General features: G+C 43.8%; 1 non-coding gene across 1 annotated transcript; it reads right to left on the bottom strand.

Moving 5' to 3' along the window:
- Positions 1–2,824: 2,824 nt before the first annotated feature.
- On the bottom strand, positions 2,825–2,897 carry Trnav-cac (transfer RNA valine (anticodon CAC)). The gene has a single exon. It is a non-coding gene; the product is annotated as a tRNA-Val (tRNA).
- Between the last annotated feature and the right edge of the window lie 23,714 nt (positions 2,898–26,611).

Raw genomic sequence — 26,611 nt, 5'->3', positions numbered from 1 at the left:
CAGTCAATGATTACGCGAAATATTGTAAACCAAATTCTTGTTCCCTCTTGGAAGCCGTTGGATAACGGAAACTGATGTTCCATGTTCCGTGATAGACTCTTAGTAATATGGATAAGGCTTACTGCATTGAGGAAGCTACTCTTGATAACATGTGTATTAAACTTCAGGTTTGAAGTACGATTTTCCAGTCGCTCACGTGTGGCTTTGCGAGAGACATTACTTAGAATGTGTTGGCCATTTATCATTTTTTAATAAAATTTAAATTAAAAAAATGAAATGATTTTGATTACAGATGTACGGGGGGGATTGTAAATGTTACTTTTTAAATTGTTTTTTGGTATTTGCTCTTTCCTTCATTCAGTACGACTTTTGTTGTAGAACCCCTTATTCATGTGTGGTAATAAAAATTCATTTAGACAGAATTAAGTACATTTAAAATTACGTGAACTTAGTCAACCCTCTCATGCTGATAAATTCATATTAACTGATTAAGAACATTTAGTTGATAGTTAAATTTTTTACGTATTTCGGCCTTGGCACACATTTTCTAAATGCAGTGGTTTTTTAAAAAATATTTACTGAATTTTTTCCCCGCGTTAGCTATGGAACACAAGACTGTCTCTATTAGCAGAAAATGGTTAAATATTGCCAAGCCGACGTTTAATTATCATTGATAAAACACACTTCACTATACATTTAAGTTATTTGAAAGAACCAACAAATTGTTAAATTTCAACGTTAACTATCCGCCTATGAATGCACAAATGTGAAACTAGTAATAAATTCCGTCAGTCTCAGGATCGCTGTAAAAGAAAAACATTTTCTTAATTCACTGCTAATTTTTATCTGCTCCCGATTTACGGGTTTGGTTAATTTTTCTTAGCGGAACAATTTTTTAAATGTGCCGCCGCTGCAAATCGTTCGGTCGCGGCACAGCCCAGCAACACCAGCGATAATTGCTAAAAAAATGCTGAAAATTCTTTAAAGAAATATTATAGATGACACGGGCAAGCTAATTTACATTAGTAATACACACTTTTTATAAATTATAATGTATTTAGACCACAACAATAATTCAACTTACATTAGTTTGTAATTTCTCCTCTAATGGCGGCTAAATCTAGATACAGACAAATTAAGTGTACCCATTCATAAAATGCTACGTCGTAGGTTCCTCTCTCTCTCAGCTCTCGAGGAAGACGACAAAGAATGCACACAATGTATTCCTATTTATACCACTCTCAACCGTTAATGTCTCTTTGCAATCTGCGGCTGTATTTTACATTTTTCTTATCGCAGATATTGACACATTTCGTAATTACATTATGAGTATAGAAATATTACAATCATAAATACATCGAGAATATTATTACAGAAAATATTACAATAATAACCAATGTCCTTTACACAAAATTAAATAATATTTTTTGTTAAATAATTACAGTATATACAAATTGCTTCATAGCGGCGTATATAGTACAATTAAATTTTAGTTTCTTCTAAATTGTGTGTGCTGCCAGGGAACGTTACAATTTCCAAAGTATTGGGTTGGTGTATAAGTTCGTAACGTTTTTCCATGAGGTTATCAGCACAACAGATTCACATTACACAGGCTTCAGTCATCAACATTACATTCTCCTTCACTGTTTACAACAGTCTGCCAACGCCAGGATAACTTTACGATTCCGCTACTTTAGGAATCATGTTTCTGAGGCGAAGAACTCGTCGAGCCATGTTCGGAAAGCATTTTCATCCGGAAAGAAAGTTCCTCGGACGTTGTTCGATAGAGAGCGGAAAATGTGTAAATCTGAGGGCGCAAGATACGATGAATAAGTTGGGTGCGGAATGACTTTCCAACCCAACTCCTGTACAGTGTTCCTTGTCAGTCTAGTAGGGTGCGTTCGGGCGTGAAGCAGCATCACCTCACTCAATCTTCTCAACGTTGTTCTCGGATTGCGTCTGCGAGGCATCTCAGATGTTGGCAGTGATGATTACACCTGGGGGAAGCAATTCGTAGAACACCACACCATCGCCGCTGGAAGAGATGCACGACGTTCTCTCTCGTGAATGCGCACAGGTCATTCATTGTACGGGGAGCTGCTGCTTTCTCTGGGTTCAGTCATTCCTTTCTTTCCCTCGTGTTAGCATACAGCAGTTTCTCGTGAGCAGTAACGATACAGGGTAAGAATGGTCGGCATTGTTCACGAACAAATTGATGACGAGCAAGCAGAGATGAGCGTATGTCCATTCGCAGATTTTTGTCATTTTGGCTTACAGCATGCTTTACCCGTACTCCTCATTTTGAACGTTCCTCACTGCATGCAAATATGTCACGATGGTGGAATGATCACAGTTCATCACATTTGCCAATTCTCGAGCGGATCATTGTGGATTAATGCTTTTAAACGATCTTCATCAGACCTAGAAGGTCCTCCTGAACGTGGAGAATCGCCAATGTCAAAACGATACTCCTTGAAACGAGAAAACCATTATCCATTTTCTTGCCGTGGCATTATCCTCATACACGTCGTAAATGTTTCAGCCTGCCTCTGCTGCTGTCACCCATCTATTGAACTCGAACACAATAATATGTCGGTACTGTTCCGATTTCTGTAGTTGACATTCCATTCCCTCGCTTTCACAGCTCCACTCACTGTCTCCATATGACAAAATAACAATATGTGAACTCCAATTTTAATAGTAAGCTGCAAATACGAGAATTACAATTGGTAAATAAATCCACAGCAACCGGAATACTAACATGCGAAAGAAAAACGCTGTGAAGTTAGGCACCAACAAAATATGAAGCGAAATGAAAAAATTTTGTTTCCGCCCGGGATCGAACCGGGGACCTTGCGCGTGTGAGGCGCACGTGATAACCACTACACTACGGAAACTGACGGTAGCATGTTGTGGAGTTAGAGAGTGGTGGCACAGTAGCGTGGCCCCCCTCCCCCCACCCCGCCCTTACGCCAGCCAAGCACGATCGGTGTGAACCGGTTTGTGGCGTATGTGGTGGGGGGCTGGCGCACGCCGTCTTGCCTGCTAAGCGCTGCTCCAGATAAGATCGCAGCGCTCGGGCGGGTCGGCTGTTGAATGAAAGCACCTTTCCGATACTCGCTAAACAGCCGGCAGCGTCACTTGTCCGAAACTCGACGTCCCAGTGAGAACTTGTGCTTAGGCAAGTGATGGATAGCACGAACGTGATGTTAAAAGTCTTCACCCACGTACTAACAGAGTCACGGTAACCGTAATGGCTCTACTTGGCGAAAGCAAAACAATAAAGTGAAACGAATGGAAAAACTCGATAATGACGTCCACCTCCTGTATGTATGTAAGTTCTTCGCTGACTCCATGATCCCCCCCCCCCCTCCTGCCCCCCGCCATACGGCTGGCTAGTCGTAACCGCGATGTTCCTTCTTTTTTTTTTCTGTCTCTCCTCGAAAGCCACCGTTGCGACGTCAGCGCAACGCAGAAGGCTGCCAGTGCTGGGCTAGAGTGCGTCTTTGATGGAGATTCGCTACTTTACAGAAGAACATTTACGAAATTACCACGGGATCTATACCACTAACAAGGGGCCCGTAAAAACTTCCCCTGGCCGATTTGGTTGGTTGATGTGGGGCAGGGGACCAAATAGAGGTCGCCGGTCTCATCTTATTAGGGAAGGCTGGGGAAGGAAGTCGCTCGTGCCCTTCCAAAGGAACCATCCCGGCATTCGCCTGAAGCGATTTACGGAAATCACGGGAAATCTAAATCAGCATGGCGGGATGCGGGTTTGAACCGCGGTCCTCCCGAATGCATGTGCACTGTGCTAAACATTGCGCTGACAGATTTGATTCGTGTTGTCAGGCTGTGTAGTGCACGACACGGACTTCAACACATGTGGACAGTAAGACGCAACTGTCAATTGTATTCGAGAAAATAAAGTTTGAACATTTTACGCTTGTATTACATATTCCGTATGGTCGCCAGTAATACAGGATTCCGTAGGCAAACGAGTAAGCTCTTGGTTTCATACGCCAGAGGTTTGTCGATCGAATCAAGTTTCCGGTCTGTTTTTTGGTTTATACCATGTAACTCTAACAACAGATACGCGTGTCCTCCGCGAAATTGTGTGATGACCGAGCAACGTTTACGAATGTAACGCATATTTGTTTTGCAACAGATACATTGAAAAAACCATGCACACGCAAAGATCCTGTAAGTAGACTGTATAGGTTTTTTTATTGGTAACGCCACATAGCGCTCTGTATGAAAATCACTGGCTGTGCTGTGTGCAGTCTGTGGCTAGTTTACATTGTTGTCTGCCATTGTAGTGTTGGGCAGCTGGATGTTAACAGCGCGTAGCGTTGCGCAGTTGGAGGTGAGCCGCCAGCAGTGGTGGATGTGGGGAAGTGAGATGGCGGATTTTTGAGAGCAGATGATCTGGACGTGTGTCCATCAGACAGTACATTTGTAAGACTGGATGCCATGAACCGATATATATATATAATATGACTGTTGAACAATGTTAAGGTAAATATATTGTTTGTTCTCTATCAAAATCTTTCTTTTGCTAACTGTGCCTATCAGTAGTTAGTGCCTTCAGTAGTTTGAATCTTTTATTTAGCTGGCAGTAGTGACGCTCGCTGTATTGCAATAGTTCGAGTAACGAAGATTTTTGTGTGGTAAGTGATTTGTGAAACGTATAGGTTAATGTTAGTCAGGGCCATTCTTTTGTAGGGATTTTTGAAAGTCAAATTGCGTTGCGCTAAAAATATTGTGTGTCAGTTTAAGCACAGTCGTGTATAATTATTCTAAGTGGACGTTTCAATCTGACGTCCATTAAAAGTCGTACATTTCACAACAATTATCATTTGTCATGTTTCTTTGCTCAGTATTACACTGATTTCTGCACCACTCCGTAGATAAACGTTATAGTTGCCATACAGGTAAATAAAATAATACCAAAATAACATGACTATACTGACGTGATGGAATGTTCTTGTATATCCATGTTTACTCCAATCTCACTACGAAAATATTTTGCTCCATTTTTCAGGATAAAGATTGTGGAAGAAAAAAAATGAGTCATTCAAAAACATCAGCTTGCACAGTCATAACAACTGCAGGGGTAGAAAAAAGGGGTAGTGTGGGCAGGGATACGCGAACCATGGACCTCTCGCAACTGGAACTAAACGCTTAACGCGCTGGCCTGTGTACTGCTTGAGTACTAGTGACTATACAAAATGTATAAATACGCCTAAAATTTTCAGACTCTGTTTTCTCGAAAGCTGTTGAGAATAGCGTCTTCCTGTTAACATATGTTGAAGTCGTAGTCGCGCCCTGCAGAGCCTGTGAAATCGGTGAGGGGAAGTTCGTACGCTCCCCTTGTAACACTCTTTTTGTTATATTATTTGTGTCTGTTATTGGATATGTAAAGCCGTATGTTTGTTTTACGGAAACTTACTGTGTAATGTGTCGTTGAGCAAATGGTGTGCTTAACCAGTATCACTGTAGTCCAAAGAAAAATTAAACAACTTAATCTGGAAAACCAGTAATTAATGCGGATAATTAAATCGATCCCTCTGAAATTTACTCAGTCTCGTTTGGCACCGAGTTCTATGGCCCTGTGCAAGAAACTGATAAAATTTCCTATACAAATAAACAATGAAATACATTTTCCTTAGGTCTTGAGTCGCAATGGATATAATCTTGGTATTCTGTTCTTTCCACAGTAGGCATACAAAATATTCAGTCTTGGCACAGTGAAGTGCAACGCTGGCCGTAAAATGGCTTCATGCAAATAACGTCGGTAGATTGGTTGATAAATGAACAACCTCGCAAATGTTCAGTGAAAATACTGGATACTGGCTCAGCGCTTGCAATGCTGCCCACATTAAAGCTGTTACAAACATTAATACCTTTCTGATTCTGGCACATTAATATTTTTCTGACTCTGATTGAAAAAGCATTTCTTTTCAAAAATATTCATTGCATTTAAATAAACACGATGTGGAAAAGGATGAGGTACTGATAAGGGGATATGCTAAGACCGAATGGTTCAGATTGAAACTTGTAATCAAAATAAATTTTTTTCCTTCACAGAATTCTATATGAAACATTTTACGTTAACTTCAAAATCAATGAACTTCTCAACTGTTCTACAATTATCACTTACTGACGTAATTAACAATACTTGGGTTGTTACACGACAAAAGGTCTGACACTATTTGACAAAATAGATTCCAAAATTTAACTCCCTTGTATCAGGTTTACAAAATACACAAAATATCGTGTGTACCTAATCAACCTATACATTACATCTGATGGAAGATACTTGGTTCCTACATTCTAGGGTCGCTACTGTTAGAATTAGCAAAATCAACATTGCGTTCCTTCATACTCAAAACTAAATATACAAAACTTCATTACCTTACAAAACTGTAATATGCTGCGTCCATAGGCCAACATCCAAATTCTCACAGTTAACCGCTAGCCTAAAGTCTTACATCATACCTTTAACAGAGTGCAACGGAAACTGCCTCTGCGCTCCGCGCGTCCCTACTTACGAGAGTAATCCCAAAAGTAAGGTCTCCTATTTTTTTATAAGTACAGAAACCTATTTGTGTGGCAGTTGGTCACACCGTTATGAAGTTGTGCTTCACGCGCTGTGTGTAAACATGCGCACGCCGCGCTGAGGCGCTCAGTCTTGGCTCGGCAGCCGTTGAGAATGGAGCTCCCGTTGGATGTTTCCGCCAAGTGCGAATTGCGCGCAGTTATCCGGTTTTTGAACGCAAAGGGCACTGCGCCGATTCAGATCCATCGCCAATTGACAGAAGTGCGTGGTGACTCGTGCACGGGTGTCAAAAATGTTCGTAAGTGGTGTAGAGAGTTTGCAGCTGGTCGGGACGACGAACAAAGGAGTGGGAGACCGTCAAATTCTGAGGAGACAGTGTTGAAGGTTGAGCAAAGCATCTGTGGAGATCGGCGAATCACCCTGGATGATCTCTGCACGTTGGTTCCTGAGGTTTCCCGAAGCACCGCTCACAGAATTTTAACGGAAACATTGAACTACCGGAAGATGTGCGCAAGATGGGTGCCACACATTCTGACTAAGGACGACATGCGGCAACGAGTTGATGCTTCCCGCGCATTTCCTCACCGCCTTGCGGCCGGACAGGACAACTTTCGGGACTCAGTTGTCACGGGTACCGAAACCTGGGAATGCCACTTTATACCTGAGACCGAGCAACAACCACGCCAGTGGCGACATCCTTCTCCGCCAAAGCCGCGAAAATTCAGACAAACGCAGTCTGCCGCTAAAGTCATGACTACGGTTTTTTGGGATCAGAAAGGGGTATTGTTGGTCGACTTTATGGCCACTGGGACCACAATTACAGCTGACGGATACTGTGAGACTCTGAAAAAACTCAAACGGCAATTCAGAACCGGAGAAGAGGAATCTTGAGCAAGGGCGTACACATTCTCCATGACAACGCTCGCTCACACATCGCTCGGCAAACCGTTGCTCTCCTGTAACAGTTTCAGTGGAACATAATCTCTCACCCACACTATAGTCCTGACTATCACCTGTTCCCTAGGTTAAAAGAACATTTGGCCAGAAAGCGATTCAGCTCCGACGACGAGGTGAAAGAAGAGGTTCATAACTTTCCGAACAGCATGGCGGCGAGCTGGTATGACATGGGCATACAAAAACTGCCACAGCGTCTGCAAAAATGCATCGACAGAAATGGTGATTATGTCGAAAAATAGCTAAATGTTCAAGCTGCAAACTGATGGAAACCATTGTAGAAATAAACAGGTCTATGTACTTATTAAAAAATAGGAGACCTTACTTTTGGGATTAACCTCGTACAAGCGATTCTGTCCATCAGACAACATCTTTGGTTCAGTGGTGTCAAAGGTACAATCTCTTCTAGCACTCTTTCACAAGTGTGCTCACCTTGGATGACAACTAAATGTCGTCAAATATTGTTTAAACAATTATTTCTGCGTGGTTGATAAAAGCGTTTTTGGTACTCACTTCAATAGTGATGTCAGCTATGCGATTGACCACTTCTTAAATTACCATGGTTAGTAATAATAACTGTTAATGGCTAAAATAGTAAATATTCTTTAAAAAAGTACACACATATGATAAGATCTGAGGTATTCAAGCTGCATGCAGTTGCTGTGTTACTGTCGAGGATGCAATTTTCTGAAAAAAATTCCCATGATGAAAAAGATTTAAAGACATAATAGGTCAATGACAAAAAATTACTGATATGTAGCTTTTAGGGGTGATAGCTACAGTGCAATGGTTATTGGCTCATTGGATGTGCCTCAGTTGTCTGATACTGTAGATGTATTCATATTTCCTCTATTATGTAACTGTGATTTACTGCAGAATTTCTAAGAGTTGCGAGCAGCCACATTGCGGGCTGTCTTAAAGCGTGGTGCTCCCACTACACCTGCCCTGCCATCCAAATTCTCCCTGTCCTGAGTTTTACCCATTCGCTGCTAAGTGCTGCTCACCTTGGTACCTCTCCATGGCTATACCGTTCATCTCGACTTGACCGGCCAATGTGCCACCTCGGCTAGCGTCCAACTGCACGAAAAAAAGTCTTTACGTCCTACGAAATGTAGGCGGCCAAATAACTCGATTACATACGTGTAATGTAACAAGAAGCACAATGACGTTGCATGGAACTGACGGCAAAATTACCGTCTTGTCCAACTTGGTAGATGCACGGCAAGCGCTGAAGATTGCTAGCCAAAGGGCCCTCTGTTCTGTTCCTGGCCATATCGGAGATTTTCTCCACTCGTTCACTGGGTGACGTGTTATCCTCGTTTTCGTGTCGTCGTAACTGACATTCCAGTATTGAGACGGCAGCATGGCCATGCCCTGAAAGCTAATAAATTAAAACAAAATTACCATCTGTCGCTGGCAAAGAAACTGTGGGACCACAAACGAGAAAAAGAAACAGTCGTTGAGATCGAATATATGAAGTTACTGTGGGACTTGAGACTTCAGAAATATCAAATGCTGGAACTCAATACACTGGCCGTCATAGTTGCGAAGAAAGAGAAAGTGTGGATCATTGACATTGCCATCCCAGGTGACGGCGGAATCGAGGAGGAACAGTATGACAACCTTGTCCAATTCGATGACATGAAAATTCATCTACAGCGCCTCTGGCAGTGAAAATGACCCCAATGTTTCGCAGCACACTGAGAGCAGTGTCAGAAGATATTACGGAGCGCTTAAAAACCATTGGCATAGGTAAAATACCCATCTCAAAACTGTAAAAAGCCACCTTAATGGAATCTCTATGTGCCTTGAAGACTTTTTGTGCTCCCTTCTTTCATCGATCAACTGAAGTATTTCTTGTGTTACCCATGGTTTCTACGCAGTTACCTTCTTTGTTCCCATGTTCCTCTTTCCAGCTTCTGTGATTTACGTTTTTAGAGATGTCCATTCCTCTTCAGCTGGACTGCCTACTGAGCTAACCCTTATTTCAGTATCTTCAGCCTTACAGATCTTAAAGTGTATCTCGTCATTCCTTAGTACTTTCATATCCCACTTCTTTCCGTATCGATTCTTCCTGACTAATCTTTTAAACTTCAGCCTACTCTTCATCGCTACTACATTTTGATCTGAGCCTATATTTGCTACTGGGTACGCTTTGCAATCCAGTATCTGATTTCGGAATCTCTGTCGGACCATTGTGTAATCTAACTGAAATCTTTCCGTATCACCCTGCCTTTGTCCAAGTGTACCTCCTCCTCTAGTGATTCTTGAACAGAGTGTTCGCTATTACTAGCTAAAATTTATTACGGAACTAAATTAGTCTTTCTCCTCTCTCATTCCTTGTCCCGAGCTCATATTCACCTGCGACCTTTTCTTCTACTTCTTCCCCTAAAACTGCATTCCAGTCTCCCATGACTTTTAGATTTTCATATTGTGGTGTCACCGCCAGACACCACACTTGCCAGGTGGTAACCTTTAAATCGTCCGCGGTCCGTTAGTATACGTCGGACCCGCGTGTCGCCACTATCAGTGATTGCAGACCGAGCGCCGCCACACGGCAGGTGTAGAGAGACTTCCTAGCACTCGCCCCAGTTGTACAGCCGACTTTGCTAGCGATGGTTCACTGACAAAATACGCTCTCATTTGCCGAGACGATAGTTAGCAAGGCGCCATTACCAGTTACTATTGATGCTGTAAAACATGTACCGTCAAGAGCGATGTTCACCATTTATGGATTAAAGTTAAGTATTCCACAGCTACGTCCTTTTTTGCTAGTCTCATTTCCTTGACCTGTTCCAGACCTCACGCCAGCCTGCGTGAGCTAAAACGCGTGCCTTTCGGCTTCCTCTCATAGTGTGTTGGCTCTCTTGCCAATCCACAACGCATATCCCTTTACATACTGTATTACCCTTTCAATATCCTCATACATTCTCTCTCTCTCTCTCTCTCTCTCTCTCTCTCTCTCTCTCTCTCTCTCTCTCTCTTCATCTTCAGTCTTCGACATTGGCATGTATACCTGAACTATCGTTGTCGGTGTTAGTTTGCTGTCGATTTTGATATGATCAACCCTGTCACTGAACTGTTCACAGTAATACACTCTCTGCGCCACCTTCCTATTCGTAACGAATCCTACTCCCTTTATACCATATTCTGCTGCTGTTGATATTACCCTATACTCATCTGACCAGAAATCCGTACCTTCTTTCCACTTCAATTCACTGACGCCTACTATATCTAGATTAAGCCTTTGCACTTCCCTTTCCAGATTTTCTAGTTTCCCTACCAAATTAAAACTTCTGAGATTCCACGCCCCGACTCGTAGAACGTTATCCTTTCGTAGATTATTCAATCTTTTTCTCACGGTAACCTCCCTCTTGGCAGTCCCTTCTCGGAGATACGAATGGGGGACTATTCCGGAATCTTTTGCCAATGGGGAGATCATCATGACACTTCTTCAATTACAGGCCACATGTCCCGTGGATACACGTTACGTGTCTTTAATACAGTGGTTTCCATTGCCTTCTGCATCCTCATGCCGTTGGTCATTGCTGGTTCTTCCGCCTTTAGCTGCAGTTTCCCACAACCAGGAGAAGAGAGTGCCCTGAATTTCTCTCCCTCCTCCGCCCTCTTTGACAAGGCCGTCGGCAGTATGAGGGGGGACTTCTTATGCCGGAAGTCTTCGGCCGCCAGAAGATAGTGAACACGATTGGCATAGATAAAATACCGATCTGACAACTGTACAGAGCCACTTAACCGGAATGTGGTTGAAGCTTCTGCCATTATACGACGCATTTCTAGGCACTTGCCAGGTAGTCCGCTAGTGATGAAATACGAGATCCAGCACGGTGAACTCGTCAGCAGTGCGTGCTGTTAGTACGAGGCGCGTTCAACAAATAATGCAATAATTTCGTTTGAAAAATGAGTGGAATTTTTTGTGGGATGTTGTGGGATATTCCCGCTTCTGTTCCTATAGTTTCATGAAGTTACTACAGCAGCCTCCAAAATGGTGTCTGTAAACAGAGGTGCCTTCCAAGCAGAGGGCTGTCGCTGAGTTTCTTTTGGCGGAAAACCAAAGCGTAGCAGATATTCACAGGCGCTTGCACAGTGTCTTCGGAGACCTGGCAGTGAACAAAAGCAGGCTGAGTCGATGGGCGTGGCGTGTGTTATCGCAGGAAAATCGCACAAAAGTGTTCGATCTCCCGCGTACCAGCCGTGTAGAAACGACTTCAGCGTGTTCGTCGCCATGGAAACGCAAACGGGTTTCTCTACGTCGACGCGAGGCCTCACACACGTCAGTGCGCCTGAGAGCAGCTCACAAAACTTCAATTGACTGTTCTGCCTCTAGCCTGGATCTCGCACCTTCCGACGTCCACCTGTTTGGCCCAGTGACGGATGCTCTCCGTGGAGAGCAGTCCGTGGGGGATGGGCAGGTTACTGGTGGAGCAAGACGTGGCTGCGATGTCGACCAGGAGAATGGTGCCATGCGGACGCACGGGCCTTCCGAGTAAGGTGGCGTAAGGCCGACTCATTGAACGGAGATAGGGTTTTGTAACCCAAAGTGGGGCGTATTGGAATTCTGAATAAAACGAACCTGCTTTCAGAAAAAAAACTGCTACATTACTTACTGAACGCCCCTCGTAATAATAAAGTATGTTTATACATGTTTCCTTGTGGGGAAATGGAGACGAAGATTGGGATTGGGTTCTCGGGTACCTGTTCGTGCCTAGTGGAAGATGTTCCGCTAACATTTTAGAGTACTGGCGTAGAGAGAGGGCGGTGCAGAAGTAGGGGAGGCGCCCCGAGTGAAATGTTGTGTCTCTGGAGGACGGAGGGAAGAAGTCGTGAAGCGGCAGTGGCCTCGGGATCGTAACTCTGGGGGGCGGTTGTAGGGAAGAGGCGGGAGGAAAGGGGAAGCGCTGCTCCAGGAGTCATGGGGGGCGGTGTTGTGCGGAAACCCTAAAAAAGGCGGCAGAGGGTCTGCGTGTGTGTGTGTGTGTGTGTGTGTGTGTGTGTGTGTGTGTGCGCGCGCGCTTGCAACATTTCGCTCACGTCCCACTCGACAAAAACTTGGCGCATCGCAGACGGGAAGTAACTGTTAAGTAGCAATCCGCTGGGTTAATTAGAGAAGTCTGCGGCGGAAGACACGAGCGTTCACCATAAAAAGTTGCCAGCACCGGAATATTAAACACCCCCGCAGTGGATACAAGAAGACAGCACAGCAAATGTTATGCCAGTGTTTTATGTACGGGGATGGTCTCATTCGGCCGGAACCGATAATTGTCTACGTCACATCTACACTTCACAAGCCACCTTATAATGTGTGGAGGAGGGCGCTTAGTGTACCAATGTCACGTGTGTCTTTTCCTGCTCTAGTCGCGAATGATCCTCAGGAAGAACGGTTGTTGATAAGTTTGCCTGTGAGCTCAAATATATCTAATTTTACATCACGGTCTTTCCGCGAGATATCCTTTGAGGGAAACAATGTATTGGTTTCCTCTTCTAGGAACATACGTTCTCTGAATTTCTACGGTAAAACGCACAGCGATGGCCATCTCCTCTCTTGTAGCATAAACCACTAGAGGAAACTGAGCTTCTCCGCGAAGCTTTAGCGACAGCTGTATGAACCTGTTACGAAACACGGTTCGCTTCTTAGGGTCTTTTCCATTTCAGTACTGCCTGGTACGGATCCCAGACTGACGAGCGATATTCAAGCATTGGTCTAACAAGGGTTTTGTAAGCTGCATGTCATTATCAATAGAGAGAAGTCTTCCGAAGTAAGAGTAATTTCTGGTGTGCCGCAGAGGAGTGTCGTAGGACCGTTGGTACTCACAATATACGTAAATGACCTTGTGGATGATGCTGTAGTCTATCGAGAGGTTGTAACAATGGAAGATTATACTAAAATGCAGCAGGATCTGCGACGAATTGATGCATGGTGCAGGGAATGGCAAGACAAGTGTAATATGCTGCGAATACACAGAAAGAAACATTCTTTATCATTTAGCTACAATATAGGAGGTCAGCAACTGGAAGCAGTTAATTCCATAAATTATCTGGGAGTAGGCATTAGGAGTGATTTAAAATGGAATGACCATATTAAATTAATCGTCGGTAAAGCAGATGCCAGACTGAGATTCACTGCAAGAATCCCAAGTAAATGCAGTCCTAAAACAAAGTAAGTAGGTTACAGTACGCTTGTTCGTCCGCTGCTTGAATACTGCTCAGCAGTGTGGGATCCGTACCAGATAGGGTTGATAGAAGAGATAGAGAAGATCGAACGGAGAGCAGCGCGCTTCGTTACAGGATCATTTAGTAATCGTGAAAGCGTTACGGAGATGATAGATAAACTTCAGTGGAAGACTCTACAGGAGAGACGCTCAGTAGCTCGGTAGGGGCTTTTGTTCAAGTTTCGAGAACATACCTTCACCGAGGAGTCAAGCAGTATATTGCTCCCTCCCAAGTATATCTCGCGAAGAGACCATGAGGATAAAATCACAGATTAGAGCCCACACAGAGGCATCTTTCTTTCCACGAACAATACGAGACTAGAATAGAAGGGAGAACCGATAGAGGTACTCAAGGTACCCTCCGCCACACACCGTCGGGTGGCTTGCGGAGTGTGGTTGTAGATGTAGATGTAGATCCTTTCGTGGGTGGACTACACATCCTGACGATCCTCCCAATGAATCTGTCTGGCACCTGCCTTACCTGCGATTATTATGTTGTACCACTGCAGTTGCGCTCTACCAAAACTACAGTTCGGTATTTAGTTATGATACAGTACATAAATGACGTAGTAAATGGTAATATTACTAATAGTAATGGTAGAACTGGTAGGGAAAGTACATAAATGAAAATGCAAGAGAGGAACTGGGAGCCAAAGAATACTCTTGGTTTTTTGTTTGTTTTGCACATACTTAGAACTCCACATCGTTCAGTGTTATCTGTTGCTTATTTACGTCCCTATAAGAAATACATTACATTTTATAGTAATAAAAATTAGTTGAGTGTGTACCTTCCACACTTTTATATAACCAAAGTAATTACTTTCGATGCAAGTACAGTTCGCATGCACGAGCATAAAAAACATCTGCATGATGAATACTGTAATTTTGCACTCAGACGTTTCATTTTTAAAATTTTTATTCTTTTTAAATTTATTTTTTGAGGAAATTGCATTTTGTATCGCTATTTGATAAATCAATGTCGTTTTCTTATTTTTATAACAACATCCCTATGTTTCACATTACAAGTCAATAATTTTCGAATAAAACCTGATTTAAGCATTGACGATTTCACTTTTGCTATAATGATGTTTATTTTTAAGTAACAGAAAAAAGGATAACGATGTAGAACAAAAATGATCCGTAGGTTATGTTGTCCTTTGTATACCCTCACTCAGTTTCTGGAAGATTCACCGCTTTCACTTCTAGGAGAATCTAGTAACATACTAACTGTATATGCAAACAAAGGGATCGAAATGACGTAATGCCTGAACTTATGCAACACGCCTAACGCAGGTAACGCAGTTACGATCTTAAATGGCCAAGCCTGGTAGGTGAACCACCGTAGCTTACGCAGATTTATGACAATCTGCTGTAGCCTACGATACTTTTACAACTCTATGAAAGACGCACACTTACTGGTACTTAATGGATGTGACTGCTCCCAATGACGGTTTGGCAATCGTCGATTAATGCGTCTTTCTGGCTATTTATAAGCAGTCTCTTACCTTTGTTTACGTTCAGAGTCAACTCTCAGATCCTGCACTAAGCGTTGGCCTTCTGCCACTTACCGTTAAAATATCGTGATCTACGCTGTTCTGGTCATAAACTAACACAACGTCACTTTTGAAACGTTCTGGCAGATTAAAACTGTATGCTGGACAGGGACTCCTTCGACTTTCCTGGCAAGTGATCTATTGATGGAGCTATTTTCTGAACTATGAACTCCACTGCAGAGTGTAAATTCAGTCTAGGAACATCACTTTCATCTCCTGAGGTACAGTGCTGCTTATCTACGAAAGTATCGGTCTTTATTCTTCACTACGTCTCCTACAGCTTTCACTAACCTGCTTCTGATTTTGTCCACTTTAGTTGTTATCCTGTCTTCAGAGTCTTACTCTTCCCCTCCCCCTCTACTCTACAACCTTTTATTCCGTGACTCTTTGTTGAAGACTATTTCTTCACAGCATGTGTTGTACGAGTATTTCTTTTCCTTTTGACAGCCTGTTATTCACTTCGTTGCAGTACTACGCATCAGATAAAGAACGAAGTTGCGTCGCATCCGCTTGGTGCGTCTACTTGCGTCGGTCATTGATTACTTGAACCTCGCAAAACGCGCCCCTTCCACGTGACCGTCATAGAAGCGCAGTACTCTCCAGGATGGTGTGGTACTTTTTACAATCAAACAGCTACATCAAAGGACTATTGAATTCAGAGGTGAATTTAATTACTCATTTACATATAAGGAATTTTAATCATCTGTCCAGCAATGTAAATATGAGGTGACACTCTGTAAAGTACATTTTTTGTTATTCTTTTAGTTGACTGACTTTTATGTACCCTGGTATATAATTATCTGAATTTAAACAGGGAATTTATTGCAGGAGATACTTCGTATTGCCACCTGGATTGACCTACCACTTAATTATCCAGAAAATTTTCTTAAAAAAATCAGTGAATAGACCTCAATACAGGAAAAATGAAATCTTGATATACGTTGACAGTTCTTGATGAAATCTGTAATAGAATCAACTTGGGAAATGCTCTTAAGTATGCAAACAATCACAGACATGTGAGCTAAGCTGGTGTGAAAGAGCATCAACAGGGTTGGTTCAAATGGTTCAAATGGCTCTGAGCACTATGGGACTTAACTGCTGTGGTCATCAGTCCCCTAGAACTTAAAACTACTTAAACCTAACTAACCTAAGAACATCACACACATCCATGCCCGAGGCAGGATTCGAACCTGCGACCGTACAAATCACGCGGTTCCGGACTGAGCGCCTAGAACCGCTAGACCACCGCGGCCGGCCCTCAACAGGGAACTGCATATGAAGAGGGTGTGAGTTATCGAACGTCAGGAATGCCTTTTACTGTACATTTATTTCAGGATTAAATGTTTAAGAGGGAGCACACGAACAAACGTATATTTAACAGAAAAACCTTAACCTACCCTGGAGTGTTGGTACTCAATATTGCTGGGTAAACAGACTGAAATGCATACGTGTATAATCGGGAGTGCCGCGAGAAAGATGAGTTACACATGCAAACATTCAGACTAACCATTTATCACAGAGAAAGGACTGGTTCAATAACTTTATAAAGGTAACAAGATCTAAACTGGTTTAGAGAGAGACTAACCTCGATGGTCGAATACTTTAACACAAAATTTTTTCCAAATTTATAAGTAAAAGTTACGCAAGATGCGAATTAAGAACAATAAATAGTTACAATAACGACTGTGTGGACGATGTGGCCTATTCTACACCTTATTTTAGATCTATGTGACGATGCTGTGGTGATAATGTTCACGATGCCATTATGGCCTTATTACTTTAGGAGATGGTGTAAAAAATCTGAGGATGGTCATTACGGACTGAAACCGGTCATCGTCACAAGAATTGATATTGTGATCAAAGACTGCAATAAAAAAACATTTGAATAAATAGGAAGTCCATCCTGTGAACAATTCTTCTGAGAGGTAGAAGCCACTGAAAAAGTAGTTCATATGCAACCGTAGAATACAGAAGGACAGTGTCACGAACAAAGCACGTGGTTGCGGCTACCAGCTAGTGTAATACGTCTGGGGGTAAAACTGGTGGGGGGGGGGGCCCTTAAACTGTCCTCGCTTTGACCGTGCGCCCTGTCCACGCCACGTACCTGGTACCCCCGCGGCGGTCGTGGTATTTCTGCTCCACACTGCTGCTGGCTTGCCTGAAATTATGTATATAAATTATGTATATAAATACGGGTTTAGGGGAGCCACTCAACACTAAACACAACACTGCCCTACGTCTGGCATGAACAATTATATTATGAGACGATAAGAAAACACAGCCCGCATCTCGTGGTCGTGCGGTAGCGTTCTCGCTTCCCACGCCCGGGTTCCCGGGTTCGATTCCCGGCGGGGTCAGGGATTTTCTCTGCCTCGTGATGGCTGGGTGTTGTGTGCTGTCCTTAGGTTAGTTAGCTTTAAGTAGTTCTAAGTTCTAGGGGACTTATGACCACAGCAGTTGAGTCCCATAGTGCTCAGAGCCATTTTTGGAAACACAGGTTGCACTGTTTACGCACTAAGTCGTAAGTGTTGATGCCAATTAACATTCTTGCTAATTTGGTGAGTGGTCGTAATTATCATTGCCTTATTGTTGTACAGTATTCTTGACGATGTTAATGTCTGTCACTATCGTACTTCACGCCATCACACGTATTTCACAATCTTACCCTGGCCGAACCTTCGGTGATAGATACACAGGCAATGATGGTTATTATCTGCCCGCAATCATCCACTTGCACGAGCGTGCGCGTAACCGACACGACGCGGGTGATTGTTGTTGATGCGGAATCGCGATGACCGAACGCACGTTCTCACGCTCGCTACATGACACTGACCTTAGATTGCTGTCGTTTGTGGTAAACGAATTTACTGATTCACATTAGTTTCATTGTGGGAGGCCGAGCACGAAGCGGATGATCAATGTACGGTACGACACGCAAACGGGCGGATACTCAAGTACGTTATCGGCGGCACTGCTCATACTTCATTACTTCTTCACGCACGTTTCACTGAATCCACTTCCATATCTCATTACTTCACAATAACAGTACTTGCACCCACACTTGAACTTCCATAATAATACCTTTCCCATAATTACCGAACTATCAGTTTAATAAGCCACGGCTGCAAAATACTAACACGAATTCTTTACAGACGAATGCAAAAACTGGTAGAAGCAGACCTCAGGGAAGAACAGTTTGGATTCCGTATAAATGTTGGAACACGTGAGGCAATACTGACCCTACGACTTATCTTGGAAAATAGATTATGGAAAGGCAAACCTACGTTTCTAGAATTTGTAGACTTAGAGAAAGCTTTAGACAGTGTTGACTAGAATACTCTCTTTCAAATTCTGAGGTGGCAGGGGTCAAATACAGGGAGCGAAAGGCTATTTACAATTTATACAGAAACCAGATGGCAGTTATAAGAGTCGAGGGGCCATGAAAGGGAAGCAGTGGTTGGGAAGGGAGTGAGACACGGTTGTAGCCTCTCCCCGATGTTATTCAATATGTATATTGAGCAAGCAGTAAAGGAATCAAAAGAAAAATTCGGAGTAGGTATTAAAATCCATGGAGAAGAAATAAAAACTTTGAGGTTCGCCGATGACATTGTAATTCTGTCAGAGACAGCAGAGGACTTGGAAGAGCAGTTGAACGGAATGGACAGTGTCTCGAAAGGAGGATATAAGATGAACAAAAGCAAAACGAGGATAATGAAATGTAGTCGAATTAAGTCGAGTGATGATTAGATTACGAAATGAGACACTTAAAGTAGTAAAGGAGGTTCGTTATTTTGGGAGCAAAATAAGTAATGATGGTCGAAGTAGAGAGGATATAAAATGTAGACTGGCAAAGGCAAGGAAAGCGTTTCTGAAAAAGAGAAATTTGTTAACATCGAGTATGGATTTGTCAGGAAGTCGTTTCTGAAAGTATTTGTATGGACTGTGGCCATGTGTGGAAGTGAAACGTGGACGATAAATAGTTAGGACAAGAAGGAAATAGAAGCTTTCGAAATGTAGTGTTACAGAAGAATGCTGAAGATTAGTTGCGTAGATCACATAACTAATGAGGAGGTTTTGAATAGAATTAGGGAGCAGAGAAATTTGTGGCACAACTTGACTAGAAGAAGGGACCGGTTGGTAGGACATGTTCTGAGGCATTAAGGGATCAGTAATTTAGTATTGCAGGGCAGCGTGGAGGGTAAAAATCGTAGAGGGAGACCAAGAGATGAATACACTGAGCAGATTCAGAAGGATGTCGGTTGCAGTAGGTACTGGGAGATGAAGAAGCTTGCACAGGATAGAGTAGCATGGAGAGCTGCATCAAACCATTCTCTGGACTGAAGACCACAACAACAACCACCTTTCCCGTGCAGAGCTACCCACAACACAACATAGCTGTTCCGTATCCCGTGCTTGACTGTGCAATGCAGCCGCTCGCAAAGATACTCCCCAACCAAGTCAGCGATATGGCAATACGCTTACACTATGCACAAAGAAATCCCTGAAATCTGGGCAAAACATAACAGTCTTTTAGTAATATGGCTACCGAATGTTAAAACCATACGCATTGCTTGTAATTTGTTACACGATTTATCCAGGATACCAGTCACACTCGTAAATGATGGCGGACTCATGACCCCAGTCTAAAAGTTACAGAGTACAAAGAAAACACTGCTATAAATTGCAAAAGTAGCGAAATTATTCTCAGTTCCTGTCTACGCAAGGTATCCTGAGTTATTCTATAATAGCTGGAACCTGCTCAGAAATGGAATTAAGTAGTCAGTTGAGCTGAGATTTGCACTTCACACAATTACAACCCTAAGGACTAAAACCAGATGCTACCTCTTTGACGATAGCCAGCGCAGTGGGGCTGCTCTCCCCTCATGCACTGTCCCTATCGCGGACTGAAAGCCGGCGTGCAGACAAATGCAAAAACTGGTTCAAATGGCTCTGAGCACTATGGGACTTAACTTCTGAGGTCATCAGTCCCCTAGAACTTAGAACTAATTAAACCTAACTACCCTAAGGACATCACACACATCCATGCCCGAGGCAGGATTCGAACCTGCGACCGTAGCGGTCGCGCTGTTGCAAACGTTAGCGCCTAGAACCGCTCGGCCACTCCGGCCGGCGACAATATGTACTTCCTACGTGTGCCAACTTAACAAAAGCGACGGATCGCAGCTTGCCTTTGTCTCTACGACCAGAAAGAGTTCTCTGCTGCACACAAAAGATGGCCAAGCTGTCCTTACATTCAGAGAAACACATATAGAAACACCAGCAGACGACAAACACTTTTCCAAGCAGACCACCAGTGGAATGGAATAAGGGAAACGCAGGGTGGTAAAGCAAATACAGGGTGAGACAAATAAGAGTGCCTGGAGAACTGGACAGGACTGAACGTGAATGTACGCATATAATCATACCCCGTGACTCGCACACCACGCGCACGCCCGCCAAGTGATCCACGCCGACTCAGAAAGTAGCGCGGGCTGTGTCAGTGTGAGTGGATCAGTGCAAAGGGGACGATGGTATAGTGCGGCAGCGGATGTCCGTTGTGGAAAGTTACGTGACAACAAACTAAACTCGTGGTAGCGGTGTGGTCAGTAGTTTGCTGATAAGTTTGATGGTGTCAGAGTGCCAGCAAAGAGTGCCATTCAACCCTTATTCCGAAAACGGCTCCAGACAAGATCTGTTTTGAACAAGTCAAAAAACATTGCGAAACGTGCCCACACACCATAGAATGTGGCTGCAGTTCACCAGAATATGCTTGAGAGTCCTACCAAATCAACGCGACACCTGTCGCAGGAGAACAGCGTATAACGTCGATCCTGAGGACAAATACACCTGGCCCTTCACTTGCATACTATGAATCGCTTGGACACGAATCTGTTCTTCGTATGTGAGGCCTGGCTTCACCCGAGTGGGTACATCAACTCGCAGAACAACAGGTGTTCAACGAAACACCATTGCATTTATCACGAGGATGGAGTGTAGTGTGCAGTGCCTGCACTCCGCATTACTGGTCGCGTATTCTTCCGTCACACGCTGACTTAGACGGGTTACATTGCCAACATTTTGAAACCATCTGTGGAGCGTTAACGGAGGAGGAGAGCCCTCAGGTCTAAGGCGTATCACAACAACGCTCATAATCTTCAGGAACTGCAGCAGAACATTTCGGATGAGACTGCAGCAATTCCAGCAGTCCAGCTTCGATCCGCCTTCAGCAACTCGCTGACCAGGGCCCAAAAGTGCCAAGAGATGAATGGCGGTCACTTTCAACATCCGCTATAGACAGGGTAGTGCTGTATTTCTTTTTCTCTGCTGTGTTTGTTTTTACCCTAGAACTGCGCCACTTTCTTTTGCCCCACCCTGTGAATGGTGATTTAGTACTGAAATATCAATACGGTGGCCAGATAAAACACGCAACTGATCATCCTCTGAGTCTGATAGGAGCACCGACACATTAGTGATGCTGTTCAGAATGTAAAAGTGGGTATCAGCTCTCAAAGTCAATAGAGGGTCCTACATAGAGAGGCTTCAGTGTGAGGAGTCATTGAATATGGTCACCTTGCAGTTGGCACAGTAGACAGAAAGATCGGTGGAAGAACGAGGAGAAGAGCCGTGTAAGGGGAGAAACGGACAGACCGGCTGTTGCAGGATTCGCTTTGCGCTCCGGAGATCAGTACTCAAGTACTGCCTGCGTGCAACTAACGGATAGTGCTCCGTGGCGTACACAGAGGAGTTAGAGAGTATTGTATTGTATTGTATTGTGTTGAACTGGGGACCTAGAAACGACACAGAGTCGCTGTCCCCGCGGTAGCCTCAGTGGTACACGACCCCACAACAGGCTACAGCAGTCCACTCACCCCACCGCCGCCCCCACACCGAACCCAGGGTTATTGTGCAGTTCGGTCCCCAGTGGACCCTCCCCACCTCCCCCAAAGAGTTACGTATCACCCGTATGTTCAGGTGTGCAAAAATGCCCTCTGCAGCAAATTTTACCACCAAGACAGCCATCTTTCATATTACAGAAAACCTAAAGTGTGAATAGTGATATCACATTCCTATATTCGCATATCTTGGACCTTCGCGACGGTTTGGAAAGTGGACTCGTTATTGCAGTGTAGGAGCAGCAGAGGTCAGAAATGGGCTACGTACACTCGCTTTAAACTCGCCAACGATTCCTGTGACGTAATCTCCGAACTCGCCGCATGCGTATACTGGGAAATTCGCCTCGCTGCATCCCACTCATGCCCTCAGTCTACTGTCGGCTACAATTACGCTGAGACGTACACACTGTCGAGGCGTTACGGAGTGTGTGATTACAGTACCAAAAAACGAGATATGAGCACGAAGTGCATTCTCACGTTGGCGATTAATTACTAAAATTAATTACAGAAACGAATGATACGCTACACAACTCGCTGTTAACCCGTTAACGCTAGTTTCCATGCCCAAATGAAAACAGAAATAGCTCACTTTTTTTTTTTAGCAGGGACACTGAAATTGCTTTTTACCCAATTTAAGTTTGATGCAGCACATCCTTGGTATAGGTGGAATAAATAAGAACAATTTTCAGAATGAGATTTTCACTCTGCAGCGGAGTGTGCGCTGATATGAAACTTCCTGACAGATTAAAACTGTGTGCCGGACCGAGACTCGAACTCGGGACCTTTGGCTTTCGCGGTACTGGCGGAAGTAAAGCTGTGAGGACGCGGCATGAGTCGTGCTTGGGTAGCTCAAATGGTAGAGCACTTTCCCGCGTAAGGCAAAGGTCCCGAGTTCGAGTCTCCGTCCGGCACACAGTTCTAATCTGCCAGGAAGTTTCAAGAACAATTTTATTTGCACTGGAGCCGGCCATGGTGGCCAAGCGGTTAAAGGCGCTACAGTCTGGAACCGCGCGACCGCTACGGTCGCAGGTTCGAATCCTGCCTCGGGCATGGATGTGTGTGATGTCCTTAGGTTAGTTAGGTTTAATTAGTTCTAAGTTTTAGGCGACTGATGACCTTAGAAGTTAAGTCGCATAGTGCTCAGAGCCATTTGAACCATTTTTTGCACTGGACGAAATTGGTATGTTTTTCGATAGAAGCGGGGTCTATAGTGTGAAACATACTTCACATATCACTCCTCCTGTAGTGCAACATGTTTACGATTGTGTAGTCTGCATCAGTTAATTTTCGTCTTACCCCCTCCACAGCCTGACAAAACACAGCTTCATGAGAGGCCACCTGGGCCAGACAGTCGGACATTTCAGCCAGTCAGTGCTACGTCACAGCAGTGTGATCGTCTACTCGTGCTCCGTACCGAAAATACACACGCGGGGTACCTCTACCTCCCAACATCGTGTCGCACCTCCTTTTCCCCTATGTAGGGCAGCAGCTCGACATGGCGTAGACTCGACAGGTCGTTGCAAGTCCCCTGCAGAAGTACTGAGCCGCGCTACCCCTTTAGGTGTCCGTATTACGAAACTGTTGCCGGTGCTGCATTGTGTGTACAAACTGACCTCTCGATTATGTTCGAAGGGATGCACATCCGGCGGTCTGGATGGGCAAATCGTTCACTCGAATTGGCGAGAATGTTCTCCAAACCAATCGAAAGCAATTCTGGCCCAGCGACATGGTGCAATGTCATCTATAAAAATTCGTTGGGAACCTGAAGCTCATGAATGGCTGCAGATGATCTCCGAGTAGCCGAAAATAACTATTTGAAGTCAATGATCGGTTCAGGACCCAGTCCATTCGGCATAAACACAGCCTACGGCAGTATGTAGTCTCTACCAGATTGCACAGTGTTTTGTAGAACTTCCAACGGAAAGACAGTGCTGTCGCTTGACATGCAGACAGGTAATGGGCCACAACAGAGCAAACCCACAACAGAGTCAGTCGATGTTTTGAAGAATATTGGTAGGTAGGTTATCAAAGACCAGACCCACTGTAGTCCTGGTAGAGATTACTGTATTGGTGGGCCATCAAAGGTGAAGACCCACTGCAGTCCTTGCAGAGACGGCCAGCAGCCATCTGTTGTGACTGTGCAGGTGCACAATCACCATCGAAGAGTTTTGCGCACAATATACCAAGTCCATAAACCACCATTTGTGTGCTCACAAAGTTTTTGGAATTGTCCTTAGAACCAGCAATTCTGTTAACCAGTCCCTTGCTGAATTATGAACACACGTGCGAGCACTAACAGTCCTCCCCCCCTTTTTTTTTGTACATATTGTGCATATACTATGACCAACAGAAACGTGTGCAGTGAAATGAAACTTAATTTGAAGAACTGGTGTCTATACAATTATAAATTTACAATTACAAAGGTACAAAATACCTCATTAAAGAACATAGCAATACAGATAACATTTGTAGTAATACAGGCTTTACAAAAGAATCGTAATAACATATACATCAGTGTTACAGGAATTATGAAATAAGTAAATACGTAAAAGATCAGAATAGCTTTCGAAAATAATGTCTAAACTTATTTACAAAGTAAATTACATATTATTAATGCAAATTATATTTGAGGATAACAGTATTCCTCATCATAGTGAATGTAGCTTAGTATTAGAAAAATTCTACAACGTCAAATATTATTAGCTAAGCACATACAGACAGGAAAAACACAAATACACAAGGGTACACAAACACATAGCGGAATAACACAAAACGAAAGGACAGGGTTTGTTTTACTGCAGTATTTTGCAAGCAAAACTTTCTTTACTTCTTGGAGACCTCCCTTTGTTCATCATTATTCCCAAAAGGTCCTATCTATACCTGCTTCCTGTATTCTATTCATATCCTCTTTCAAAATAATTATTTCTCATTGTACAGTACTCATTTTCGCCCAAATCTTTTTCATGTAACTTCTCAATGCATTATTTTCCTATTCTTCATAACTCATTCTCTTATATAGTCTACCCCCTCTTAAGTTAACTTAAATCTACTGAGCTCAGATATATATACTAAGGGACGAAGCAGTGCAGCAGCAAAAAAGTTAACACAAAGGTCTACGCCACAGTAGAACCCTACCATCAGCTCTCACCAACTGAAATCGTGACTCGTCTGACCAGGCCACGGTTTTCCAGTTGTCCAGAGACCAACCGATACGGTCGCATGCCCAGAAGATGCGCCGCAGGCGATGTGAAGCTCTCAGCAGAGGCACTCTGCTGCCACAGCCCATTGATGGCGGATTTTACTGCACTGTTATGACGCATACGTTCGTTTTAACGTCCCACGTTGATTTCTGCGGTTATGCCACGCAGTGTTGCTTGTCTACTAGCACTGACAACTCTACGCCTGTCTCGGTCGTTAAGTGAAAGCCGTCAGCCACTGCATTGTTCTTGGTGAGAGGTAATGCCTGAAATGTGATATTCTCGAGACAATCTTCACACTGTGGATCTCGGAATATTGAATTCCATAACGATTTCCGAAATGGAATGTCCCATGCGTTTAGCTCCAGTCTGTTAATTTTTGTCGAGCCATAATCAGTTTGGAACCTTTCCACATAAATCTCGCGGGTACAAATGAGAGTTCTGCCAATATACTAGTCTTTTATGTGTTGTCCATGAGACACTACCATCATCTGTGTGTGTGGATATCAGACTGGCACGACTTCTGCCACCTCGGCGTGAGTCACGACTAGCCTTAGACTCAGCTGCACACTGCAGTAAGGGAGGAGGAGTGGAGATTACGGAGCGACCGCAGCGCCACAGTCCGCAGACTCGTCGTAGACAGGAACTACAGCGAGTACGAAGGAAGACTGGAAATCTGGAGACTACAAATCTACTCTGTAGGAATCAGCATGGGTTTCGAAAAAGACGATCGTGTGAAACCCAGTTCGCGCTTTTCCTCCACGAGACTCAGAGGGCCATAGACACGGGTTCCCAGGTAGATGCCGTGTTTCTTGACTTCAGCAAGACGTTCGATACAGTTCCCCACAGTCGCTTAATGAACAAAGTAAGAGCATATGGACTATCAGACCTATTGTGTGATTGGATTGAAGAGTTCCCAGATAACAGAACGCCGCATGTCATTCTCAATGGAGAGAAGTCTTCCGAAGTAAGAGTGATTTCAGGTGTGCCGCAGGGGAGTGTTGTAGGACCGTTGCTATTCACAATATACATAAATGACCTTGTGGATGACATCGGAAGTTCACTGGGGCGTTAGGCGGATGATGCTGTGGAATATCGAGAGGTTGTAACAATAGAAAATTGTACTGAAATGCAGGAGGATCTGCGACGAATTGACGCATGGTGCAGCGAATGGCAATTGAATCTCAATGTAGACAAGTGTAATGTGTTGCGAATACACAGAAAGAAA

Source organism: Schistocerca cancellata, chromosome 10 (assembly GCF_023864275.1).
Source record: "Schistocerca cancellata isolate TAMUIC-IGC-003103 chromosome 10, iqSchCanc2.1, whole genome shotgun sequence".
Lineage (NCBI taxonomy): Eukaryota > Metazoa > Arthropoda > Insecta > Orthoptera > Acrididae > Schistocerca > Schistocerca cancellata.
This window is presented reverse-complemented; position numbering and strand designations above follow the sequence as displayed.